This window comes from Lissotriton helveticus, chromosome 6 (assembly GCF_964261635.1).
Source record: "Lissotriton helveticus chromosome 6, aLisHel1.1, whole genome shotgun sequence".
In the NCBI taxonomy this organism is placed as follows: Eukaryota; Metazoa; Chordata; class Amphibia; order Caudata; family Salamandridae; genus Lissotriton; species Lissotriton helveticus.
In genome coordinates, this window is record NC_136067.1 from 732022522 (window position 1) to 732042346 (window position 19825).

Genomic DNA, 19825 nt, shown 5'->3' on the forward strand with positions numbered 1-19825 from the left:
TGGTCTCATGATAACCTGGTTAAAGTCTAAAGTTAAGGCCTAACGCGATGGAGCACGGTTCGGATGCAAGAAGTGGATTGTACCCGGTCAACGCTTATCTTCGGACCTAGAAATATTCTTGAAAAAAAATTGTCTGAGAATGTAGAAGTTCAGCGGGGCAAGGCTGCAGGAGCGTCCGAGATGACAGTGTCGCCATTGGATGGCCGTGGAGCTAAGCACAGTTCAAGATTTTTACCTTCAGACTTAGTCGCCAAAATGGAAGTTGAAAACCTCCAGCGAGACAAGGTAGAGGGCTGTAGCAGAAGATAGTTCCATGAGTTCCTCTACCTCTTTGGCGACTGACCGCTAAAAAGGATTTGCTGCTGCAGAGAAGAAAATAGTAGGAGAAGCGGCAAAGTCAATCTGAACAGCGATACACCTCGGGCGTATAGGCTATCAGGTTGGCCCCAGTCTCCTCCTGGTTCTCAGAGCACTTTTTAGTCAATTTTGTTTTAAGTCCTCAGTTTTGGAAATTGGGCATCTGAGCACATTCAGCACCACAACCAGGACTGGTTGGAAAACTCTAGGGGTTCCAGGACTCATTCAGGTTGCGTTTAGGTGCAGGTGCAAGGTGGTGGGAGCCCTTTATGTCTTAATGGCTCTGAACACTAGCCCTAGCAGTCACGTCTGGCAATCCTGGGTGCAGGTTCAGATCAAGGCTCGAATAGCAGGGCTGGCCTCTGAGGGGTCAAGGTAGGCTCCAGAGAGCAAAGCTGTCCTTTCAAGTACAGCAGCCATATGGCAGAGTGCACAGCAGGTCACAGCAGCAAGCAGTCCTCTGAGAGTCTGTGCGCAGGTCCATCAATGTACTGAAGAGTGGGTCTGAAGGTCCTACTTTTATAACCTGATGTCTTTCTTTTGGAAGGTGGGAGAAGCTTTTGGAAAGTTTCTTTGAAGTGCATGGAATTTCCTGACTCCCCTGCCCTGGCTCCAAGCTAGCTAAAGTGATAATTTAGGGCCATTAGGCCCTTTATCTGGAGACAGAACAAAACCTATCCTGGTGTAAGTGGGGCTATGCTCAGCTCATTCTTCCATCCTGCCAGTTGATGGCCCATTGAGGCACACTTAACCCCTATAATGTGTGACTGTCTGGGAGGAATTCATAAAGTCTGTCATGTGACCCAAGACAGGCTTCAGGCACAAAGGTCTACGGACATGAAAATGCCAACTTTCTAAAAGTCTAAAAGCGCCTTTCTTGACTGGTCCGGACTTCAGGCTTCGGCCTAATTCCAGCTTTCCCCCACCTCAACATGCCTGTAGACCTACCCTGCTCCCACATCCACTGAGCTTCCCTGTATTTGTGACCGCACCACTATCCTTAAGAGTTCCTTCACAGATCAGGGGCAAGGCTATCCCCAAATGCCATTGAATCTGCGCCCCTGAGCAATCTAGGACTCCATTGAGCCTTCCTCCGACCCAGTGCAGACTGCCCTCGGAGCGGATTTGACCCATTTCTTTTCGGCACGTGACATAAATTACATTTGAGGTTGAAGGTTGACATTTATCATGTTTGAAGGCATTATTCACAGGCATAAGCTCTGTGTCCAGATGATGATACTATAATTGTAAACGGGGATCAAAACGCCGTTGACCGCAGTGTCTTGACTTGATTCTTTTACATATAAGTGTATCAAGCAAGGGGTGTGGCCGAACAGCCACAATGGAGGACGGCTCCAACTAGAGCTCCGAGCCCGGCCGGGATTTACCCATCTAAAACGCTGTGCGGGCGCCACCTGTAAGTCGGTAGTAGGAGGATCGGATGGTGAAGCCGGTCTGAGGTGCTGAGACCTTGACTCGAGCGAGGAGGGGCGGCGATACCGCCCGATATCGAGGATGCCAAAGATTGCGGAGAAGGTCCCAGAAGCCGGGGAGTAAGTGCTGGAGTGATCCGGGAGCCCAGGACTGAGGCCCTGAGGCCTGCTCGGCGGCCGACTCCGGGACTGCGGAGGGTGGACCCTGAGCCCTGCGGACGATTGCGGGTGCCGCCTGGACCCCCCGGACATCGCTGGGCGCGAGGGGAGCTGGAGGGGTGCTGAACGGACTGCGTGGAGCGGTGCGCTGTGATCCGCGTAACGGCCTGTGGGACACTTGTGACGAGCGGCGGCGCCATCTTGGGGCCGCGGATCAGGAGGACGCCTTGAGGCTACCGCGGTGCCCCCCTGGTGCGGATGATTTCTTTCCCCCCTCCCCCCTCGTCTGCTGACCGGCCCCGTCGGGAGATGGAGGGATAGACAGGGCGGGGGACTGCACGACGGGACCCGGTGGGGGCCTCGGGTACAGGAACTGCACAACGGTCATAGCAGGGCGCCGCAACCCATTACCCTCTTAGGACTGACCCGGCCTGGAGACTGAGGAGTGCCCACACTGCTGTGACGTGGGAGTCTGCCCGGTGCGGCCCCGGTGGGAGCGGGAGACTGCTGGGGCGACGGCTTGGTCCCCTAAGTGGGTGACCCCGAACTGAGCCAGATACATCCGCCTCTTGGTTTCCTGTCCTCCCACACTCTTTGCACGCCATCGCCCGGGAGAAGCCTGCGAGGGGACGACGGCCTACCATCCAAGGGCCAGACGCCCTCACGACCAGAACGGACACACTAGGGGTGAGTACCCCAGGATTGGGACAGTATGGTGCGGAAGGTCCCGAAGCCTGCGGAGGGTCAGGGAGAACAGGCGGGACCCTGTCCGCAGGCGGGGACTGGTGCGGCGGCAGCAGAGCAGGAACTGCTGAACAGGCTGTGCCAGGAGAACAACAACCAGATAAGCTGGACCTTATTCTTCAGGAAATCCGAGACTCACGACAGGCGATGGAGCAGCAATTGGGGGCCATCACGACTAACTTATCTTTCCTGAAAGCCGAACCACGGCAAGTTAGCAGACAAAGTCAAAGACCAAGGACTAGTGCTTACGGACCTTGCGCCCACCGTGGCGGACCACACTACGTCTATCCAGGAACTGCAAGGCCAGGTCACCGCCCTGATGGACAGGGTAGAAAACGCAGAAGGGCGCAATCGGCGTAATAATGTAAGGGTGATTGGCCTGCCGGAAAAATGCAAAGGATCGCAGGCCGCATTATATCACGACGGACGGGCTCTCCCCACACTTCTGCGTGGAAAGGGCACACAGGATTCTGACGGGACTGCCCAGGCCGGGTCGCCCCCCATGCCCTTTAATAGTCTGCATCCTCAATTACCGTGACAGGGATGTACTTTTACAGAAAGCCCGTGAGAAATCCACCATCCACTTTGAGAATCAGAGGGTGTCACAGTATCCGGACTACACGAATATGGTACAGAAACAGCGGGCCTCTTATCTGGAAGTGAAAAAGAAACTGAGAGGCGCCCAGCTGAAATATGCACTACTCTTCCCAGCCCGTCTGAAACGTATCCATGGACGGAAATCTCACTTCTTTGAAAGTCCTGCTGACGCTGAAGAATGGCTGGAAGTAATGGGACTAGAAGGTTATCAGGAAGCCTCCCAGGCGGCTGCCACAGGAACTTCAGAGGAAGGATCAAGTAGTAACCATCATCCATCTTCCGGACCCGGGAAGGAGAGTAACCGGCGAGGACCGTTGCGGGAACGACAGAAGAAAGACCAACTTGTGGCCCTCACGATCGCTGGTACCTTCAGGGAAGAATCTGCGAAAATAACCACAGACTCGGAAGACAACACGATCCACTCGGACAACAGTGTGATTCTATTCCCCACAGTCACTCCTCGAGCTGCGGACGAACTGATAGACAATTGACTCGACAGATGGTGACCAGTGTCGGAATCTCCATTGCAGACACTGTATTGTATCCTTTATTGCTGCAATTGTGCACTTAGTACCTGTTTATTCTTGAAAGATTATATGTGGGGGTGGAGGGATGTAACTGTGGGGTACATCAATGACTCTTTATCCGGTATACACCACGCCTCCAGAACTAAATTGCAGAAGGTACCTTTCGGTAGTGTCTAGGGAGACCCATTGATAACCCCACAGATACCGTTTGGACACCCTATTGAACTTCTCTTATGTGTAATATGAATCCCGGCCGGGCCGCCGTTGAGCCGGTGGAGCCCGGAGTTGGTAACGACATGAATAGGCGAGTGCTAGGCCACCCCCCAAATGGCGAATGCACAAGACTTTGGATCGTTATGTTTTATTTGTTTATGTTGGGCCCAGCTAAGTTCTACTGCTGCGCCGAGTTGGTTTTGCTTAAGTTAAGCATATTCAGAGGTGTACTCTCCTGGGTTCTACTGTCCAGTGCTCCTAACCTACGACCACTGACAGACTTAGTTCCAACAATAGACTAGTATGGCTGAACAGGCCGAATTATACAAAGTTCTTACCTGGAATGTGCGAGACCTGGGGGCAGTGCAGAAAAGACACAGAGTCCACTCCTTCCTTCTTAGACAACAGACACAAATTGCTTTTCTGCAAGAATCACACCGCATCTGAGGCACATAAGTTGAGGAAGAAATGGAGGGGCGCTATATATTCCACGTCATATTCCGCCTTTTCCAGGGGGGCCACTATATGGGTAAGACACGGGACACCGTTTGCAGAAATAGAACGGAAAGTGGATGACCAGGGCAGATACATTCTAATTAAAGGCACCCTGGATGGCAAACTGATAGTCCTGGGTAGCATTTACGCCCCGAATTATGACCAAGAATCGTTCCTGCAGAGGGTTGGACGGGCATTGTCCGATTGGGCCGATATACCCTGGATACTTGGGGGGGGACTGGAACGCTGTGCTGGATCTAGACATGGATAGGTCACATCCACCTCTACAGGCCTCTGGCGCTGCAAAGCTGTCTGACATATTTAACACATGGGCGGAGGGCTGGGGACTGCGCGATGTCTGGCGGGTATTGCACCCCACGCACAGAGAATATTCCTTCTATTCCCCAGTACACGACCTACGCACGCACATTGATCAATTCCTATGCTCCCACACACTGGCCACAATGATAGGTTCTCCGGAATATCCGGCAAAAACTTTCTCAGACCATAGGCCCCTCAGGTGCACCATTTCCTGGGGCAGAGTGCCGACTCCAATACCTACATGGAGGCTCAACCCACAACACTTAGAAGATGGACCGTTCAGAGCGTCCCTATTGGACACTCTGACGCAATATTGGGATGCTAACTGGGGATCTGCTTCCTCCAATTTGGTTGTTTGGGATGCGATGAAAGTGGTGATACGTGGGGCTGCGATAGGGCAGTTGGTAGGGGCTAGACAGGAGGTGCACCGGAAGTTATGTCAGGTGGAGGCCTGGCTAATGGTGCTTGAGCGGGAAGCGGTTGGGGACCCCGACAAGAAAGAGGCCCTACAAGAACAACACATATTGCATGCAGAGACGCTGGAATCGCTGCGTGTCATAGATTATAAGGCTTATCTGCAGAGGCAACACACTGAGGCGGATCGCTCTGGCGCGCTGCTAGCCCGCTTGGTGCGGGATAGGCCAGAAACCCCGATCATTACCCAGGTCCATAACCAGGTGGGCACCCTAGTGAGTACCCAATCCGACATTAACCTAGCATTTCACGATCACCTAAAGGCACTGTACGCTCCGACTGGGATGGAAGACCCCACACAAATAACTGATTTCATGAGGGATCTCCCCTTCCCACTCTTAACAGCAGAAATACAGAAGACAATTGAGGGGCCTATAACTCAACACGAGATACGTGCAGCGATAAAACACTTGAATAGAAATAAGACACCGGTCATGGACGGGCTCTCAGTGGAGTTCTATTCAACCTATGCCGACACCCTGGTACCGATCCTAGAAAAGGTGTGTAAGATAGCCTACGAGATGCTTGCATGCACTAATGGCGGCATCTCCGAAAGAACTGAAACAGGCAGGATGCATTGCGTTGGATCTCAAACAGGCGTTTGATTCACTTTCTTGGCCCTTTATGTTTGAGGCCTTGCGACGCTTTGGCTTCCTGGCCCCTTTACTGCAGTGGATCAGGTTGTTGTACACCGACCCCACACCTCGGGCGAGAACGGGGCGCTATGTGTCGGCCGAATGCCCGGTCTACTGATGCACCAGAGAGGGATGCCCCCTGTCCCTGATGCCGTTTGTCCTGGTGCTCGAACCATTGGCCATTGCTCTTCGTAAGTGCACGACCGGATTAGGCATTCCAATAGCAGGGTCCTCCCATATCCTCTCCATATATGCGGATGAAATGTTATTATATCTCCGGGATCTGGAGGCTGATCATACGCAATTATACGTAAGTTTGAAATGGTGTCGGGCTTGGCTATAAACCCAGAAAAGTCGGTGGGATTCTACTTCTGGGACGCACCTCACCCGCCCTCTATACTCTTCGGCGCCTACATAATTCCGGTGGCCCACTCCAATTTTAAATACCTGGGGATCCGTATATACAGAAAAACGGAGGACCAGTTAGATGGCAATATCTCCAGGGCCATTGCTGGCCTCCGTGGCAGTATCGGTTTTTCGACCTCGCTGCCTTTGTCAGTCATGGGCCGCATTGCAATAGCTAAGATGGTGATGCTACCTCGCTTGCTGTACCACTTCGTGAATCTGCCCATATGTCTCCCGCACCCAATTTTCACAACAATAAATACTTTATTGACCTCTCTTATATGGGGGTCGGGCAGACGACGGATTAGTCTGCGCAAACTACAGCTTGGTACTAAACTAGGAGGCCTAGGTGCCCCTGATTTTCAAGGGTATTATTACGCCAGTCAACTCCAATGGTAGTTTTACTGGCTGGCCGGAAGGAACCTCCACGAGATCGGGTGGACAACGGAACAGTTGAAACGGGGAGAATTACATAATCTGTTGCTACCCAAAAGTAAGATACCAGGGATATGCCACCCACTGCTTCGCACTGCCCTTCTCTACTGGAAAAAGGCACTAGCTTACACGTCGTCGGCAATGCCATATGCAGGTAATATCCCCTTATTGGGCATCCCAACACCGCAGGGAAAACGTACGAAACATACACTACGACACTGGACGGAGAGCGGAGTTGAGGAGATAGGCAGTTTCTTTGGAGATGACTCACTGCTAGACCATCGCACCTTCGTTCAGGTGACTGGGACCTCGGACAGACATTATTTATTACATGCCACTGTATCCCACTATATTAGGGCGACTTGGGCGCCACAACGCATTAAACCACAGCAACATGAGCTGGTATACCTGATACACTGCATGGGAGCAGGGGGTCACTTAGTACGCTGTCTGTATACAGGGATTAGAACGCATGTGGCACTGTCCCTTACCACATTACGAGAGATCTGGTCGCAAGACACGGGGAGGAAATTACAGACGCTACATGGCGGGTGATCCTGCAACATCCAAAAAGGGTCTCACGAAATGTGAAATTTAAATTCATCCAAACTATGGTCCTTCATAGGGCATACCTCACCCCGGAGAGAATAAACCGGATGTTTCCAGACGCCCCCCATCATTGCCCGCGATGCAGGGTGGATGAGGCGGGCCTCCTACATATGCTTTGGACATGCCCACAGCTGAGCAACTATTGGAGGGAGATATGCCAGACAATAGGAGAGGTTTCGCAGATACGGGTAAAGGAGAGCGCCTTATATTGTTTAGTGGGAGCTCGCCCACGTCCCACGTCGCTAAAAATCAAACTAAGATTTGTAGATCTTGCCCTCATTTTGGCAATCAGGACGATTACGATCAGATGGAAATCCCCAAGAGCGCCTAGGGTAGAGACATGGCGGACGGAAGTGGTGAGGTGGGGCCGAGCAGAATGCATTACCCTTAGGAAAGAGGAGGAGGGCGGGAGGCGGAAAATTCCCATGGCAATGGATTGGGAGGTTATGCTAATGGAGTTAGACAGATTAGACCTACCGCTGCCCCAAAGCGAACAACCGCACATTATATACTGAGTGAAGAGGGCCGGCTATAACAGACGCTAAGATGGAGCAGATATGTTTATGTATGTTTTTATCGATTATTCTGGAATGAGAGTGGTCATCACCGTGGACCGGAGACTGAATTGTTGGGAGACTATCGACACCTGGGACTGGAGGGTGGGGGAGGGATTGTTGGGGAGGGAATGGGTGGGTATGGGATATGCCCCGTCACTGATGGATGACTCCGATACCGTGCATTTATCCATACATATACGGTCTGGTTAAAGTGATACTGTCCTTTATTACGGAATGGGGTAAAATTGAAAATCGTGATGTATTAAATGCCCAATACTTAATGATGTATGCTTTTGCCCTGAATGTACAATCACAAATAAAGTTTTTGAAAAAAAAAAAGTGTATCAAGCAAAAGACACATATGCATGTATTGTGACTTATAAGTGTATTGTATTTTAAGTCACCGGAATGAACAATGCCTGAGATGTGGAAATCCTTTGATTTCCACATTGTGTTGCCCACTAACTTTTTCATGCTTAAAATTTTCTAAAAATTATTCCAAATAAATGATTCAAGTCTCCATTTGGAGTAAGTAGACATAGTTCTTCATTGTAATTTCTATGTTATTATTACCAACTCTTTTTGGAAGGGACCTTCTGTTCCAAAAAATATAACTTTCTAAAGTGGTATTTTCAAAATTGTAATTAAAAATCCGACTTTACAATTAAACAGGGTTTATCATTACAATTTCATAAGTACTAAACATGACATCTACCTTCTCTCAATTGAAAATGACACTTATTTAAATATATTAAGGAATCCCCAATGTTATACTATGGGAGGGGCAGGCCTCGCAGTAGTGAAAAACTAATTTAGGAGTTTTCACCACCAGGACATGCAAAACTTAAAAGCACATGTACAGCCTTTGAATAACAGTATTGTGCCCTGTTGGCTATCCAAAGTCTACCTTACGTGAACTATATCTAATAAAGGGGAGTTTAAGGCTTGGCAAGGTGTATTAAATGCCAAGTGGACATGGCAGTGAAACACTGCATTCAGGCTACAATGGCAGAGCTAGGACATGTTTAAAAAGGCTACTTAAGTGAGTGGCACAATAAGTGCTGCAAGCCCACTGGTAGCATTTAATTTACAGGCCCTGGGTATATGGAAAACCACTCCACAGGGTAGTTATAAGTAAATTCAATATGCCAATCAGGTATATGCAAATCAAACCATGTTTAAGGGAGTGAGCACAAACATGTTCGCACCAGTTAGCAGTGGTAACGTGCAGAGAGTCCTACGACCAACAAAAATTTATTTCAGCTAAAATGGGAGGCAGGTAGGCAAAATGTTGGGGGAAAGACCACCTTAAGGCTGACAGGCTCTTTGAAAACCCATAGTTTTTTCATCCATTTCTTGACAGCTTTATAAAAGTTGTTGAAGAAACCCTTTATCAGTTTGTCGCTTGGCATAAACAAACTCTTCAGGCTTAACAGAGTTGAAAGCAGGGATATAGGTTTATTAAGGTCTTCAGAGAGGTTTAGGGGGGAAAAAATATATAGTGTGTCAAGGTAGTGGGTTCAGTAGAATTGATGTCTTCCTCCATCTCTTCTCTCTTCTAGGTTCATCTCGAGGTATTGCAGTCAGTCCCTTCTGAGAAAATCAAAGCACAGGTAAGTCTTAAATTCATTGGATTACTCTTCTTTTGTTTACTAATTTTATCTTGTCTCTGCTCTTTCTGTAGTTATCTCAATATCCCCTCTTAAGTACACCAACCTTCTCCCTTTCTTTCTCTGGTTTAGGCTTACTTTATCTTAGCATGTATCAACTGAGCGCTCTTAATTTCTTTGTCATTGCCCTTTTACTGAGTGTCTCACTACTGAGAGCCAGGGGTATATCATGTACATGGGCAAACAATCACCCTCAACATTGCGGCAGAAAGGGAAGAAATAATAAAATAAACATAAATCTGATAGTGGTTTGCAAGAGGCTGGTTTAACACTGCCCAACCTGCCCATTACTACACTATCCACCTCACTTCCACCATTGAATACTCGTCAAAAACTGTGACAGACACGCTTCTCCTGGAGTGTGGCAGGACACCACTTCCAGCCTGCTGGGACCTCAACTCTCCTCCTCAGCAGTACACGCCTTCTTCTCTATGCACCAGCAGAATCATTTGGCTTCTCTTGTCTCCCGCATGTTTTGTGCTGACACCCATCTCCTTTTCCGCAGCTTCAGCATCTCTCTCCAACCAGCAGTGGTTGCCGTAGACTTCCTGCTCCACTCTCTTTTGGTTTACAAACAACAAGGGCAACCCTAGAATAAGAACCAGGGTTAATATTGACTGTTTTCCAAACAATGGTTCAAGAGCTAAAATAACAAACTGTAAACAGATAAGTATAACAAGGGAATAAAACGGTGCAAAAAAGGAGAAACACCCTTATACTAACAATTTGAAAATAACCATGTACATAAGTGATTACAAAAATAACATTTAATGCAAAATAAGTATAATACAAAGTAAATAGAAAGGGTGCTCTGACAGTTACACTAGAACTAACACAATGATAAACATTGACAAGTGTAAACTAAGGAAAACATGGAAGAGAAAAAACATATACATACAACAATTGACACAATACACAATATAACAATAGTGTCCTCTCTCAATTGGGCCACGTTTTTAAGCGTCAACGGCGTTTCGACCCAGGATTGCTTTAAGGGTCATCATCAGGACAGTAGACTTCAAGAGTGAAAGCGACCACTTTTTTGTTCTAGAAGATGGAATATGTACATGGGTTTACAAAAATGAACAAATAATACATTTTTCATCACCGAGTGTGTGCCCAAGAATCCTGAAAAAAGTGAAATAACAATAGAGATAGCCCTAGTATTTAAAAAATAGATAGGGAATCAGAAAATAAAACAGAACCATTTGCCCAAACATTCCACGCCGTGCGAAATTTTTTTAAAAAGTGGTGAAAAAATTAGACAAAATGAGAAAGAGGCCAATAAATCACCTTGACATTGTTCTTCATGCGCACAGGGAAGCAACACCACTCATCCTGTATCGGGCCAAACTGCCATCATTTTCAAGGGGAATCCTACACGGTCAACAGGGCAATTAAAGGCTACCACACCAATTGCAAAAATAAAAAAAACTAAAGACTTGTGAAAAAATCACCATACCTGTAGGTATGACAAGAAGGAATCCCACTGAAAACTTGCCATTCTTATTTTTTCACCACTTTTTTCAACATTTTTTGCACGCCGTGGAATGTTTGGGCACGTAGTCTGTTCTATTTTTTGATTCTCTGTATTTATTTTTTTAAGTACTAGGGCTATCTCTATTGTTATTTCACTTTTTTCAGGATTCTTGGGCACACACTCGGTATTGAAAAATGTATTATTAGTTCATTTTTGTAAACTACCTGTTTCCTTAGGACAGAATGGGGAGTTTGTTTATAACATCTTATATACATAACTGGCCCTGGGAACAGGGTAGGAATATAAAGTTTAGTATGCCTGAACTCAGAATTTTAAAGTGCATCTTTTAGTGAGGGTGATTTGAAAAAAACACTTTTAGAAAGTAGGTATTTTCTTGCCTAACCATCCAGTGTGCCTCTGCTAGGTTTTTGTATTGCATGTCTGGTTTTTGGATGACAGGAGCTGGAGAGGGGCAGTGCCTCCAGAAGTCTGATGAGTCAGGGCTAGGCTGAATAGACCTGGGCTGCATTTAGAGTAGGGGGATGAGATTTCCTTTCACCTGAATGGGCCTGGTCTGCCTTCAAAAATGCTGTCCCCACCGCCTGTCAGGAAGCTGCACCAGTGAGGACAGAACTGATTTTGGCTGGGTACAGACACTCTCTGCCTTCAGAGAACAAAGGATTTTGGTGTATAAAAAGAGGGGCACAGACCCCAGACTTTTAGATCACTTCTGGGCAATCAAGAGGAACCTGTGCCAAGGAGAAGAGCGGGAGAAGCTGAGGAGGAATACTTCCCCAGTGCTGGTTGCTTTCTGGTGTTGGCCTGCAGTGGCTACTTGCTGCCAAGGAAAGGAGAAAGGAAGTTGCTGCTTGCTTTGTCCCCCTGCTTGAAGAGAAGATCTCCGAGGGCTTGAACTGAGCTTGCCACCGGTTCTAAAGGTCCAGGAACAGCAAAGTCCTCACAGTGTCTGTGGGTGCTGTCTCTGATCATCTCAGCAGAAGAAAAGGGTAACCGACTCCGTCATTGAGTCCGTCACAGAATTCCGTGTAGTGAAAGCACTGCCGAGAGCAACGACTCGCTTCGCAACGCAACCCTGGTCTCACCGATTCCGTCAACGAGCCGCTGCTTGCACCACATCCTGTGAGCACCGCACTCCGTAACACTTTGCTACCCGCTGCAAGGACGTCACCGACTCTGTCGCTGCCCGACCCAAACTGTCAAGGATCCCCCTCGGTAGAGGAGGCTGTTCATCCACAGGAGCAAAGATGAATATCCCACACACTTCCAGACAACAGCGACCCAAGCGAGAAAGATAACTTCACTCAAAGTCAGCTGCTACCAAAAAGTGTGGGGGGAATTATCCCAAGGAGTATACCACTCTGCCCCAGCAAGGTGACGTCGCTGCAGTCTTGATGGCAGGAGAAGACTGGAAAATAAATGTACAACAATACTAACCTCACCAGTACTTTACAGGGCTGATACATAAGTGTTCAACATAGCATTCCACTTACCTCACCAAGTGAGCGTCAGGGCTTTATGCTAGTAGTCAAGGCGTGAATCAGGAGATACAGGAGGGAACCTGGGTGACTACTAGCAAGGATATCTCCAAGGCAGAATGCATACAAATCCAGTCCTGCTCATAAACTGAAGACAGAGCAGGACTGGGGCCACAAGCGCAGCTGATGACAAACTGGTATCACTTATAAAGCTAAAGACAAAGTGATACAGAAGGTCCCACTTCCAGCGCATAAACTTAAGACAGCGCGGAGTGAGAAACAGACATACAACACAGACAATCCTCACTACCGGCTCATAAGCTTAAGACAGAGCGGAGAGAGGACATACAACATAGAACACGGACAATAAACAAACCACGTCCGACTCTTAAACTTAGAACAGAGCGGAGCGGGCGTACATGTAACAATACGAGATAGACAAGCAGTGCTCCACTCGTAATCTAAAGAAGGAGTGGAGCGCAGAAACACACATAAACAGAACCCCTTCAATCACAGAAATGACCGCTGAGAATAACAGAGCGGAATCGCCAGCAAGTAACTGACAAACACGAGGAGAGAAGGGCAGACGGGGAATCAATGCGGAAGGGAGAGCTAGGCACAGGGGAAGGGCGTGCCGCAATGGAGAAGGATAGCGGAGCAGAGCGGGAGGTACAAACAATGAATAGGACCCAAATCAGGAATAGAAATACCGTGACTCAAGGACAAAAACCACAGGAACATGAAAAGAGCACAAACGGGATCGTTAGGGCAAAGCAGGATCTCAGAACTCTAAGGGAACCTCACGGAGCAGAACGCTGAGTAGAGGGGGTGTGGTCACTAACCAAACAGTAAGCCAAGCAAGGATTCGCGGGTGAGCTTCCCTTTTCTGTTACCTAGGGAGCGTCTCAAAATACCGTAGCTTCAGTCTGTAAGAGGTTTAGGGATGGTCACAAAAGGGTCACAATAAGTTTTGCATTCTGCGCAGCTCTGAGGAATCTACATTGAACACTCATGAAAGGGGTCAAATCCGACCACCCCTAACACAAACATCGGCGGGCTCCGTCGCAGCACCGTGAACTGCCAGCACCGCAGCGAGCATCGTCTCACCCTTCAACGCAAGCACCGGTCTCACCAACTCCATCAACAAGCCGCTGCCTGCACCGAATCGTGAGGACATCGTCCGCCAAAATGTTCCGTTTCACAACGCGACCGCGATCTTTGCCCTGACCGAGTCGCACCGATGTGTTGGTCGCAACAAGAAAGGTACTGTGTTCGAGTCTGTCGATGCTTTAGCTGGCCTGTCTTGACGCGGTCGGTAGCTCCTCCCAGGAGGAGCTACCGAGTCGGAAGAACTGTGTTTTATTAATCTAAAGGTTATTTTGGACAAATACTATTTTTCAAGAGTATTGTATGTTGGACTTTTATCATATTTGGTCTTGTTGGTTTATATAAAGATTTGCTATTTTTCTAAACTGGTGTGGGGCACATTTGTAGTGTTTTCACTGTATTAATGCATGTGTTCACAAATGCTTAACACACTGCCTCTGAGATAAGCCTGTCTGCTCGTGCCAAGCTACCAAGGGTGTGAGCAGGGGTTATTTTAGGAGTGTATCCCCCTTACATTGACTAGAAGCAAGGGTCCCTATTTGGACAAAGGTAGCTACCTCTGTCAACTAGAGACACCCATTTCTAACAACCCGTTTCCTAAAACATAACCGAAAAGCAACTTTTTAGCACGGATATGCAGATTTTCTTTCGCTAGATCACTCAAAACAGCTTGCAGGTGAACAAGATGTTCTTACCACGTTTTGCATAATATGACGATATCGTCCAAGTAGGCTGAAGAGTAAGCCTGATGACTCTTTAGAAGGAAATTCATTAATCTCTGAAATGTTGCGGGCCCCATGCAAACCAAGAGGAAGGGCAGGTAACTGATATAGGCCATAAGGGTTGTAAAAGGTTGTTTTCTCCATCTTCTGGTTTGAGTGGTACCAGCTAATTACCCTTCGTAAGACCTATGGTAGTTATAAACCCGGCTTCCCCTAATTTCTCAATCAACTCATCATGATAATGGGTACCCATCGAACTTTGATATGTTGCTAACCGCCCTGAAGTTGATACAGAAATGGATACCTCCATCTGGTTTGGGAACTAGTACAATGGGTGAACACCAGTTATTTGTGGATGGTGCTAAAACAGCCATTTTCACAATGTGTTCTATTTCATTCTGGATGGCCTGTCTCCTGGCAGCAGGGATTTGGTAGGGTTTGTGTTTTATTATTATTCCCTCTTTAGTGAAAATGGATTGAACCGCCAGGTGTGTTCTTCCTGGGATATCTGAAAATAGTGAGGAAACGAGGTTTACCCCTTCTAGAAGTTCATCCTTCGGTCCATTAGACAGAGCCTCATTTGTAGATAGGTTTCCTAATGCTTTTTGTTAATCTCTACTAGGACAGTAGCATGAACTGCTTTTGGGACTGGGCCAATTCATTTATTTAAAAGGTTAATGTGATAGATTTGCTCCTTATTTGGGGATAAAAACTATTTATAGGATACTTTATCCATCCTTTGAGTTATTTTGACCGGGCCTTGCCATTCAGCTTGAATTTATTTTCTCAGAATTGGGAAACAAATACCCTATTCCCATTCTGATGCTTTTATCCACTTCTTTTCTTTATCATAGACATATTTCTTAAGTCTCTGGCTTTCCTCCAAGTTGACATGATCAAGTTCCCTTAACTTTACGATTCAAAGATATTAGTGGGTTAGTGTAGTCCAATGGACTACCTGTCTACTCCTCATTATCTTTTTCCCAAACTTTCTTTGTGATCTCTAGCAGGGTTTGTAGTTTTTGCCTGAAAAGCAATTCAAAGGATGAGTTTCCTAGGCTGCTTTGTACCTGTCCTCTTAAGACAAACACGGCAAAAAGTAATAACTGATCCCACTTTTTCCAATCACCTGATAACATCTTTTTGAGGGTAAGCTTAAGAGAACCATTGTACCACTTGACCACTCGACCAAACTGTCAATCTGGGGATGATAAACTGAAGTTTTAATATGTTAGAGATCTAACTCTTTGCAAATGTCTTCACTCAACTGTGATACAAACAGGGTACCCTGGTCGGTTAGAATCTCCTTACGCAACCCCATATTAGAAATAATCTCAATCAGATGTCGTGCTATGGTTGTAGTAGTAGTGGATTTTAACTGTATAGCATCTGGGTAACGAGTGGCATAATCAACCATCACCAGAACATATTGATACCCCTTTGAGGATGTAGGTAGAGGCCCAATTATATCCATCCCCACTTGTTCAAAGGGGGTCCCTATGATTGGTATAAGCTGTAAGGGAACAGGTGGAGGAAGATATGGATTTTTTAGCTAGCAAATCTCACACTCCTGGCAATACTTCTTAATTTCGGCCATTATTATTGGCATGTCCACGATCCTGCATTTCATCCTGCATTTCATGGATTTAGGATATCCCAAGTTCTTGTAACCTGTTCAGATGGTAAGATGAAACTGAGTAATGTCTCCAGTGTGAAAAGACTTCAGTTATTGCCAAGAGTTCTCTGTCATAAATGGAGTAGTAGATTAATGCTGGTTTTAAAGTTTGAGAAGAATATGCCACTGGATGAATTCCATAGAGTCTCATGATTTTTCTGTGACTCAGTGATGAAAGGCAAGTTACAAAGCATATGTCTGCATTGGTAAATGATGCATTGGTAAATCCTTCCTTAATGGTTTCGAATGTGACCTCTTTCTCCTTGCCCCAATGACACTGAACCTCCTATGAGGTGAGCTTTGAAATGAGACTACAATCTCAGAAAAATATTGCACAAAATGCCAAAATTGGAGAAGCCCCAAAATCTCTTAACATCTTTGGTGGCGGACAATCACATATTGCCTTACCTTTTCCAAATCCATATGTATTCCTCTATGTGAGATACAGAACCCCAAGAATACAACTTCAGGCACTTCAGACAGACACTTTTCAAGTTCCGAAAATAGAAAATGCTATCGAAATCTTAACACCTCCTTGACAAGGATACGATTCTAGATTTTGTGAAAAGATAAAAATATGACTCAGATCACATAATGATACATGTGTCTAAAAGATCTTGAAAATATTATTTATAAAATGATGAAAAGCTGCACATGCTTTGCATAGGCCAAAAACATCACCAAATACTCAAAGTGTCAGTATCTTGTATTAAAAGTAGTCTTCCATTTATCTCTTAGTTGTACCCTTATTAAATTGTAAGCTCCACGGAGATTAATCTCAGAAAACATCTTGGCTGCTTTGATCTGATCTACTTGTATGAAAAACAATGTTAAGGGTACCTTTTTCAGATAATGATGACATTAAGTTCTCCGTAGTCTGTATACGGTGTGAACTTACCCACCCTGGTTGGGGGAATGAAGAAAATTGAGGCTCCTGCAGGTGAAGTGGAATGACAAATGAACCCCTTCTGTAGATTTTCTGATAAATATTCTTGAAGGATCTTGTTGTACTGTAAGCAAATATATCCGGCAGTGAATAATATTTTCTCCCTGGATCAAATCAATGGGGCAACCATAATCACCATTAGAGGGCTGTGGATCTAGTCTCTTTTACTAAAACCATCTAGGAAATCCTTATATATTTCTGGCCTTTGAGGTTGTTTATTTTTCTTTTGTGCAGCAAAACAAATTAAGAGAAGTGTACATTGTGATCCCTCCAAAGGAAAACATCTCTTATGGAAATCTTGCGAGGAAAGGTTAATGGTTTGTCTATGCCAATCAATAGAAGGAATATGTTTTTGTAACCAAGGTGTACCTGCCACAATGTTAAAAGCGGTAGCTTCAATGAGGTCGAATTGTACGGTCTCTAAATATCCATCATTCAAAACCATCTATAAAGAAGGTGTTTCCAAGTAAACTTCCCCTGAGATCAGTGGTTTCCCATTTATTCCTAACATGAGTTCTGGAATCTCTTTTTCTTGTTTGGTCTATCATGTCTAACATTGAATCACTGATCCATAAAGCATCCTGAAGCACCATGTTCAATAAGAGCAGAGGTGGGAAGTGGTTCTTGGCTGGTGAGTATCTATACCAGGAACTGGAAATGTTCTCTGTCAAAGTCATTACTGACTGGGTAAACTCTGGAATCTTAGAAGGACGTAACTGGTATTTGCCCTTCGCTGGAGCTCCCCTTCAGACTGGGGCACTCATTAACAAAGTGCTCCTGCTTCCCACAATAAATGCTAAGTCTTTCTGTTCTTCTTTGATTTGTCTCTTCTGCTGAGAACAGTCTGAAAAATGTTTCCTAATTGCATTGCTTAGTGGATGGAGCTTGTGTTTTCTTGAACTACTTCGATGGGACAAAGACTGATATTTTTTCTGGAATCCAACATCTTTATTGCAATCTCTGATTTTGCTGAGCATCAATTTGTAATGTGAGAACAATATGTGCAATAGTGGTTTTTGGACTAAATAGAACTAGAGAAAAAGCCTCCTTTGAATCCTCACAAAGGCCTTTATGCAAAGGCACTACTGCAGATTAATCTGTCCAGGTTACCTTAGTGATTAATTGCTGAAAATGGCTAATATAGGACACCAGATCCTCCATGGTTTGCCGCAGACAGAGTAATGAAGCATTTGTGGTCACCTTTGTTTTTTGCCAAAAACGGCCATAAACTGCAGTAGAAAGTTTCTAAAACTTGACCGCAGAACACTTTGATTTAAAATTAAGAGAGGTACCCAGGCTAAAGTACCCTTGCTTGAGTATTATAACATAACAGTCACCTTGGCCGATTTATATGTGAATTGCAGAGGCTTTGCCATTAAGTGAAAATGACACTGACCTGTAAATGCTTGGAGTCTATATTGATTGTCTATTAATTTTTCCAGTGCCACTAAAACTGAACACACATAAGCACCTCTCCTACTTGGGCTGTTACAAGATTACTTCCTCCTGTATACAGGATGGTAATTGCAGTAGTAAAGGTAGCTGGGTTTAATCCTCCTTCCCAAGGTATGGTGGGAGGGTTCATCCTCTGATTTATCTTACCTAGAAGAAATGTGCACTCTTGACAAGCAACTTCTAGAACATCTTGGATCTTATAAATAGTATGTGCCATTGCCTCCAGGGGTTGGGCCTCAGACCTCATTGTATATGGGTCTGGAAATCTGTCATGAACAGAGCGTTTTGACTGTGTGGATACTGAGGCCAATCCCTCGGTCTCCCTCTAGAGGTCAACTTAACCTCTTGCACTGGAACACGGTGTTACCCAGACCCTGCCTAATGGGAAAAAGGGATAAGGAGGTGTTGTAATTTAGCAGCAATTAGGTTAAGCATTAGCAGAAGACATCTTGTATTTAGAGACTATCTTGTCCGTTGTGTGGAATTGTTATAATCTATTGCTACATTTCCCTTCTCTATGGTTCCTCTATCTACTGCTCAGCCAGTGTGTGTATGGATGTACCTGAAGGTGACTAGAATGTTGGAGGTATGATGCAGTCATGGAATGTTAGGTGCTTGGAGAGCTGTGGAGTGTCAGTTGGTGGCAGGCTGAGCAGGACAGAGGCTGCTCCTGGTGGGGCGTTATATGGATTTACCATCTTCCTGTGATTTACTGATCTGATTATCTTGACAATAAATCTACTATGATTATCTACATTACATCTGGCTACAAAGGACTACAATAATTACAATACTGGCGACGAGGTCAAAGGAACTACCTACGTGTTGGAGAAGGATTACCCTACATTACCCTGGATACCCTGGATTACCATAAAACAAAGGACTTTACCGATTTACCGACTTGTGCGCAGCTTGGATTTTGAAGGTCTGCTTACCGTTTTTTGGCCCCCTGACTGACGAAGTAACAATTGGAGAATTAACTTGTCTTCAGTATGTTCGCATCGTTTTGGCTGCATAGAATTACATTTTGGTCTGAGTTGAGTGTTGTTGCTGCCACCTACTGGTTAAAATTATGACTTTCACATGCTGACTGTCCTGCTGCCCGTTGAATCTGACCTGGGACCTGAGGCGGCACGAGTGAAACGGACTGACTGTGAGTATGGAAATTTGACTTGCTACATGTGTGTGGATTTGACTTGGGACTGAAAGCAAAGTTCGTATGTGAAGCGGACTGTGGAGATCTAACCTGGCAAGCGGCAGCTAGTGAATCTCCTCTTCACATTACAAATGAGTAAAGCGGACTGACTGCGGCT

At 46.0% G+C, this 19825-nt stretch overlaps 1 long non-coding RNA gene across 1 annotated transcript in view; it reads right to left on the reverse strand.

Annotated features, from left to right (window-relative positions):
* Positions 1-10094: 10094 nt before the first annotated feature.
* The window catches only part of LOC144762922 (uncharacterized), a 118858-nt gene continuing 109127 nt past the window's right edge, over positions 10095-19825 (reverse strand). The window contains exon 3 of the long non-coding RNA XR_013596160.1: positions 10095-10220. This is a non-coding gene — a long non-coding RNA (uncharacterized LOC144762922). The remainder of the gene's footprint in view (positions 10221-19825) is intronic.